Raw genomic sequence first — 7,108 nt, forward strand, 5'->3', positions numbered from 1 at the left:
GAACTACTTACAGAAACCTGCCACAGTGGGCAAGTCTTACACAGATCTATACGTTGATTAAATCAGGCAAGACGCCCCCAGCAGGCCTCGGTTGCTGCCTCAACCTTAAGGTGAATAGAGTCCAGAGGTCTGTCAACCTGCCATACGTTATAAGATTTTGTTCAATAACCACAGAAATTGTAGGTAACAGAAGTCAATGTGAATGGCTGCCACAGGGGCCTGAAACAGAACAGCTCAGCCCAGCCCAGCCCAGGCTTCATGACTCACAGCACTTCATGTATCAACAAGGTCACAATGTGGCTGTGATCCTGTGCTGACAGGAGATGTTCCAAAGAGACACTGTGACCCTCCCTTTAGCCATGAGACTGCCATCCTCCCCACCCCCACTCACAAAATTAGTGTACTTAACAGGCATACAGGAGCTGACCTTCAGGGAAAGTTGTGCAAGGCCTCAACATACACCTATTATAGGAAGGGACCTAGGGGACAAAGACCCTGGGAGGGGAAATACCCAGACTACTTCCTCTTTAAAAATGGACTTAATAAAAAACTGTCTCTGTAACACAGAATGGAGGCAGTCTGGAACCCAGGTCTCCTCCTTCCCAGGAAAAAACCTAACCAGTATTGTATTTAAATTTACATCTGTTCTAGACTTTTTCTCATGACTTTCTGTAAATTATGAGGTGGCCTCAGACATGGAACAGGATTCTCAGTTCTCATTGGCTAAACTGTGAACAAATCCAGATTCTTCTATCAACTTCTGTTAATTAATTAATAATTAATTAATTAATTAATAATTAAGTCTGGGTCTCTTGTAGTCCAAGCTGAGCTCCAGCATGCTCTGGGGTTGAGGGCGGCCTTGAACTCCTGATCCTCCTCCCCCCACCTCCTGAGTGTGGAGACTAACAGGTGTGCATCATCACACCAGGCTCCTAACAAGGAAACTGGGTGTGTCCATTGTCCTCTCACTGTTGAAACAAAGTCTGTGGTGAAAGGAATTTCAGCGAGGATGGGTGTGCTTTGTTTGGTTCACTGTCCTGGGGGACACAGCCCACTGTGGCCAGGCAGGACGGAGGCAGGAGCGGAGGTGACTGTTCAGCTCTTCACACATTATTTGCAGTCAGGAAGCAGAGATCAGAGAGTGATAAACGCTTGAGCTTAACTGGATTTCATATTTAAAAACTCCGTCTAGCGCCCCCCTCTCCCCCCACTTGACCCTTCCCCCTCCCCCACTTAGTATGGGTCATCCCACCTCATTTTAATCCAGACACACTCACAGATTTGTTTCCGTGGTGATTCTAAGTCCCACCAGGTGAACCAAGCCTGAACAGTTTGTGGATCTGAGTGCCTCTGGTAACAAGAATGTTCCAGTTGGTGAGATTTAAACCTGCTAGAAGCTCTTGACTCTGGAGGGGATCTCTCCGAGATGCTTCTGTTCACACCAGAAAGAGGTTCCTCTGGGAGCAGCCTCCCTTCCATTTCCTACCATGTGTCTCTTGATTGTATGAAGAGTCCGTTGAGTGATTGACTTACACTGGTCTGATACTGTTAAACCCTCTCCGATGTTCACAGATTGACCGAGTCCCATAAGGACACCTTTCTCCAGGTGCCTTCCTGTCCTGAAGTGCCGATGACTGTGATCGTCAGTCCATCCAAAACCCAGGTGACAGAGTTGTGCTGCTGTAAAGGAGAGAGGAAGGTGTCCTAGGAACCTCCTGCCATGCTTCTGGACAAAGTTGGGCATGGAGGCATTGAGATGAAGCAAACACCCAGTCTGAATGTGAGTGTTCCAATGGGTGAACTCTGAAGAGCTCACTTGAGCTGAAGAGCATCAGACAAGCTCACACTGAGCTGGTCCAGGGCAGTGCCTGGGAAGAGACAAGGGGGTGGCCAGCAGGGCTGGATGCCATGTGGATGTGAGAACAAGATCTGGGAGCTGCTCATCCCCAGCACTTCTCCCATCCTCCCATTCCCCACCCCTTACTCTCCTGTCCCCATTCCCCACCCCTTACCACCCCTCTCAGCTCAAGGAACCTATTCTAACGTGTATTACCCACCCCATCCTCAGGTTTGTAAACTGAAGTTTAGTGGGGAGGGGGGACCCGCATCTGCGTTAAAGATTTATAAGACCTGATGACTGATCAGCTATTTATGAGTGCAGAAAGAATGTTGCCTATACAGAGTCAAATTACTTTGAGTTATTATTTGTCCCCATAATAGCCACTTATTAGCCACCCTTATGCCCCGACATCCTTTTGACTTTCAGGTAAAACCTTTAAACTTTATTTATTTGTTTGTTTGTTTGTTTTGAGATAGGGTTTCTCTCTGTAATAGCCTTGACTGTCCTGGAACTCACTCTGTAGGTCAGGCTGGCCTCAAAGTCACAGAGATCCACCTGCCTCTGTCTCCCAAGTGCTGGGATTAAAAGTGTGCGCCACCACCACTGTCCGGCTAAAATATAAGCATGTAAGATCTATAGCATGGTTTCCCCCCTTTGCTGTAACTCTCCTACCTGTGGTCCCACTTGGTGCATTTGACTAATGCCTTGATTATATACGACCGCTTTGTTCTGAATTGAATAAGCTCTCATGTGATTGCTTCCACACTGGAGTATGTTGTTCCAGGCAATCTGAATCTGTGCTCCTGGGCTGTGGCCACTTATGTTTGGCTCAGAGAGCTGTGTTTTGCACTGACCACTTCTTAGAGTTTTCCCAGGAGACAGAATCAGTTGCACTAAGAAAAGCTTCACACTGCCATCTGGAGCCATGATGAACAGACCCTGAGAATTCTTGTGGGGTCTGTCTGTGGGATGGAAGCACCTCTCTGAGAAGGAAAATGGGGTTGGATAGATAGCCCAGCCTGGGCCCCAGTCTCCAGGCAGAGTCTACAATTCAGGAGCCGAAGGAGAGAGAGACAGTGCATGGGAATAATAACAATCAGTGTTAGGATTTTAGGGAATGACTACATTGGTGGCTCTGTGTCTCAGGCATTGCCCCATGTTACTCTGCCCAACAGCTCTAGTTGTAAGCATTATCACCCCTCATTACATCGCTAGGAAAGGAGACCCAGAGAGGTTAAGTTTCTCAAGGTCATGGACCTACACCAGTGAGTATCAGAGTTGGGATTGAAACTGGGTTGATCTGACTCAGGTGACCCTGTTTGAGTCCTCTGCCGTCCCTAATACAAGACCTGTTTCTTTTTTTTTTTCTTTTCTTTTCAATATTTATTCTTCTCTCACACATTACATCCCAACTGAGTTTCCCCTCCCTTCACCCCTTCCCCTCCCTCTCCCCACCTCCCCTCTCCCCAGATCAACTTCTCTGTTTAAAAAAAAAAAACGAACAGGCTTTCCAGGGAAGGCCCATATGTTGAAGGCTTGGTTCCCCAGCTCAGGGCACTACTGGGAGGTGATATTTGGATGTTATTTAAGATATAGGGCCTACTGGGAGGAAGTTAGGTCATTTGAGGTGTGCCCTTAAAGGGGGAATTGGAATCCTGGCCCCTTCTTGTCTTCCCCCATGCCTCCTGGTATCATGAAAAGAACAGTCCTCCTGTGTCGTGTGCTACCACAGGCCCAAGCAGAGGTACCAAAGGATTATTTCAGGGGCCTGAAACTTCTGAAAACCTGAGCCAAGTGAACCTTTACTGCTAAAATGTTGTTGACCTCAGGCATTTTATCACAGCGATGGAAAACTGACTAGCTCCAAGTCCTTTCTGGTTTATCCCCTGCATTTCTGAAGGGGCCCATGTGCCCTGGGCCTGGAAGGCAGTGACTTCACTGTGGTTTGCAATGGTGGCAGTCACATGTTGGCTGACCTGGATGGATGTGGATGGTTGTGTGTTTGAGATAATTAAATAGTATGTCAGGAATCTCCTCCACCCACACAACACCCTAGAACTCAAGGTTTCTCAAAGCGGCAACAAAAGCCATTTTTCTTTTGATTTTTAAAGAAAACTTATAATTATGAAAGTATGCATGACTACATGTTCTTTTTAAAGAACAGGGAATGTTACAGATAAACCAAAATTTCTTTCTGCCCACCATGCCTGCTTCTGAGCCATTACTATTTTTAACCAGAGTGTAGATGATGGCATAATCTGGTTGGCACAAAACCCTGTCCCCATTCCCGCTGCAACTTGAAGCCTGGCTGGGGGTTTGCATAACTGCATTATTCCATCGTCCATCTCCAGCCAGTCACCGACCCTCCCCAATCCAGTCCCATAAAAACCCTGTAGAATCTCTCTGTTGTGGACTTAGAATTCCTTTCTAGGACGCTGCGGCTACCCGCTCGGCAGCTTGTCAGTCATCTGGAGTTTCCTGCAGTTGCTTTGTCTTTGACCTGTGGGTCAGGGGAAGGGAGGGGGATTGTGAAGGTTTGCACAGGGAACCAACCTCTGAGATATGATCTGGACAGGCTGCTATGTGGTACCATTCCCTGGGACCCAGAACTCTGGGTTGGCATGAAGAAATAATAATACATACTTTAGCCAGGTGGTGGTGGTGCACACCTTTAATCCCAGCACTCAGGAGGCAGAGGCAGGAGGATCCCTGTGAGTTCGAGGCCTGCCTGGGCTACAGAGTCAGTTCCAGGAAAGGTGCAAAGCTACACAGATAAACCCTGTCTCGAAAAACAAAAACAAAAACAAAAAATAATACTTCAACACGTTGATTTGACAATGAAAAGAGAGATTTTATGTGAAAACTGTCTGAGATCATGAAGGACAGAAGTACACAGTCAAAGAACATTACTGTGGCTGGCTTGAGGGAAGTCTTGTTAAGGCTTAATCCTTTCAAGGGATTGCTAGGCTAAGGGAAATCCTGTAAGGACAGAGAAGCTCCAATTCCCAGACAAAAATTACACGTTGGAATTGCACACGCTCCTGTCGGCTGTGTGGAAGGGCCGTGTGGTCAGAGTGGGCCCGTGTTCTGGGAGACATGATCATAGCGATTGCAGTCTCCCTGAGTACAGCACATTTGAGTGGGAGTTTGTTTTTCAAACCACATGCAATTGCATCAAATGACTAGTCTCTCAGAAGAATCCAAGCCTGGGGATATCTGTGATTGTGTTTGAGGCAGGCTTCAGGCCTGGCTGGTTCTTGAAGTCAGAGAATGTCCTGGCAGTTCCTGCACAGTTGGCAAGCACAGGAGAGGAACCTGGTCGTTAGCCCCATGGGCTGGACACAGAAGCTCCACCACTCAGTGCTTTTCCATCCACTCTTGCACATTCCCAGTCCTTTTCCTAGTTAAAACATTGTCACGCATCCCCACCCATTCCAGATAATCTGCAATCCCAATCGAGAGTCAAGGACATTTCAAGGTCAATTGGAAGACCCTTCGACCTCTCCATGTAAGGTTCTTGTTTTGTTTTGTTATTTACTCATTTATCTGTTTGGTTTTGTTCGGGGCCTTACACACACTGGTTGACGATGAAGGGCACTACCACTGAGCCGCAACCTTACCCCGGTGATGCTTTCAGAGCGCCTTCATTGAGGCCATCCTGGCGGTGGCAGATCTGCACTCGAATCCTGACAGTGTAATTAACTAGGAGCTTGGGAGGCCTCAGCCCTTCTAGGCTGCTGTGTTTCCTTATTCATTGAATGTCACTAGGGCCCTGGGGCACTCGAGGAGTCTAGGTGCTCCCAGAATATGTGTGCAGGATTTGCCATCATATCAGCGTGTGCCTGTTCTTGAGGGAGCACCCACAGCCCCAGACATTTAGGGATGACTAAATCAGTTGACTCAAGTCTTTGAATCTTGGAGACCAAAAGAAACCAAGTTCTAATAAAGGCATTGTGTGCCCAGAATTAGTAAAAGGTGCAACAGAATCAGGAGACTAGAGGATGCTTGCTGGTTTCTTTGTATTTGCTCTTTAAGAGGAAGAAGCAGGCTGTGGTCAGCTGGAGGAATAAAAATGACAGAAGGGTTTGGGGTTTGGGTTAGTGGTTTGGCACTTGCCTAGCATATACTAGACTCTGGCGTCAATATGCCTGAAAAACACATATAACTGAAAAAATATGACAAAATCTGGTCAGGCATGGCGATATATTCCTTTAATGCCAGTACTCAGGAGGCAGAGGCAGAAGGATGTCTGTGGGTTCAAGGCCAAACTGGTCTACATCGTGAGACCCTGTCTCAAAAAAAAAAAAAGGGGTGGGGAGTTTTACAAAGTCCTGTAGCTACATTTTCAAACACAGTGATACCTTGTATAGTAACATTTGGTCTGCAGAGGACTGTTCATAGCAAGATGGTGGGCCCATAGATTACAATAAAGCTAAAATTGGAGTGAAAACACACAAAAATTATTAAGGAAATTCCTCAGAACTAAAGGAACTACAGATTGAATGGGCCTACAGTGCTCAGCATGAATTGAACAAAATCCAAAGTCCAGCATAAAGGCACTCATTCCTCCAAACTAATGGTTTAAAGAAAATATCCTCAAAGCTTCCTGAGAGAAAAATCAGGACGTAGCAGCAGTCACAGTGACACTAGAACAAAGCAGAGGACTGAACGCTATGAAAAGTGCAAATGGGGCTGGAGAGGTGGCTCAGAGGTTAAGAGCACCGACCGCTCTTCCAGAGGTCCTGAGTTCAATTCCCAGCACCCACATGGCGGCTCACAACCATCTGTAATGAGATCTGGCGCCCTCTTCTGGCCTGCAAAGACACATGCAGGCAGAACACTATACATAAAATAAATCTTAAAAAAAAAAAAGTGCAAATGGATGTGTTACATTTGGATCTCAGATGTCACTCAAAGGCTTGCGTATGAGGCTTGGTCTCCAGCTGACAGCACCATTGAGAAGTGACGGGACCTTTAGGAGGTGGGATGCAATGGGAGAAAGTTAGGCTATTTGTAGGGGACAGCATGCCCTTTGAAGGGTCTATTGACACCCTGGCTCCTCCGCCCTCTGTCTTTGCTTCTTGGATACTGTATGGTGAGCAGCTTTGCCCTGCCACATGCTCCCTGCCACAATGATCTATCTTGTCATATGCCCACAAGCAACAGAACCCACTGGCCATGAATTGAAGTCTCTGAAACTGTGAGCCAAAATCTATCTTCCCTATAAGTTGAATATCTTAGGTATTGATTCCCAATCTAGAATCCTAT

This window comes from Peromyscus californicus, unplaced genomic scaffold, assembly GCF_007827085.1.
Source record: "Peromyscus californicus insignis strain IS unplaced genomic scaffold, ASM782708v3 Scaffold_3__1_contigs__length_106647218, whole genome shotgun sequence".
Lineage (NCBI taxonomy): Eukaryota > Metazoa > Chordata > Mammalia > Rodentia > Cricetidae > Peromyscus > Peromyscus californicus.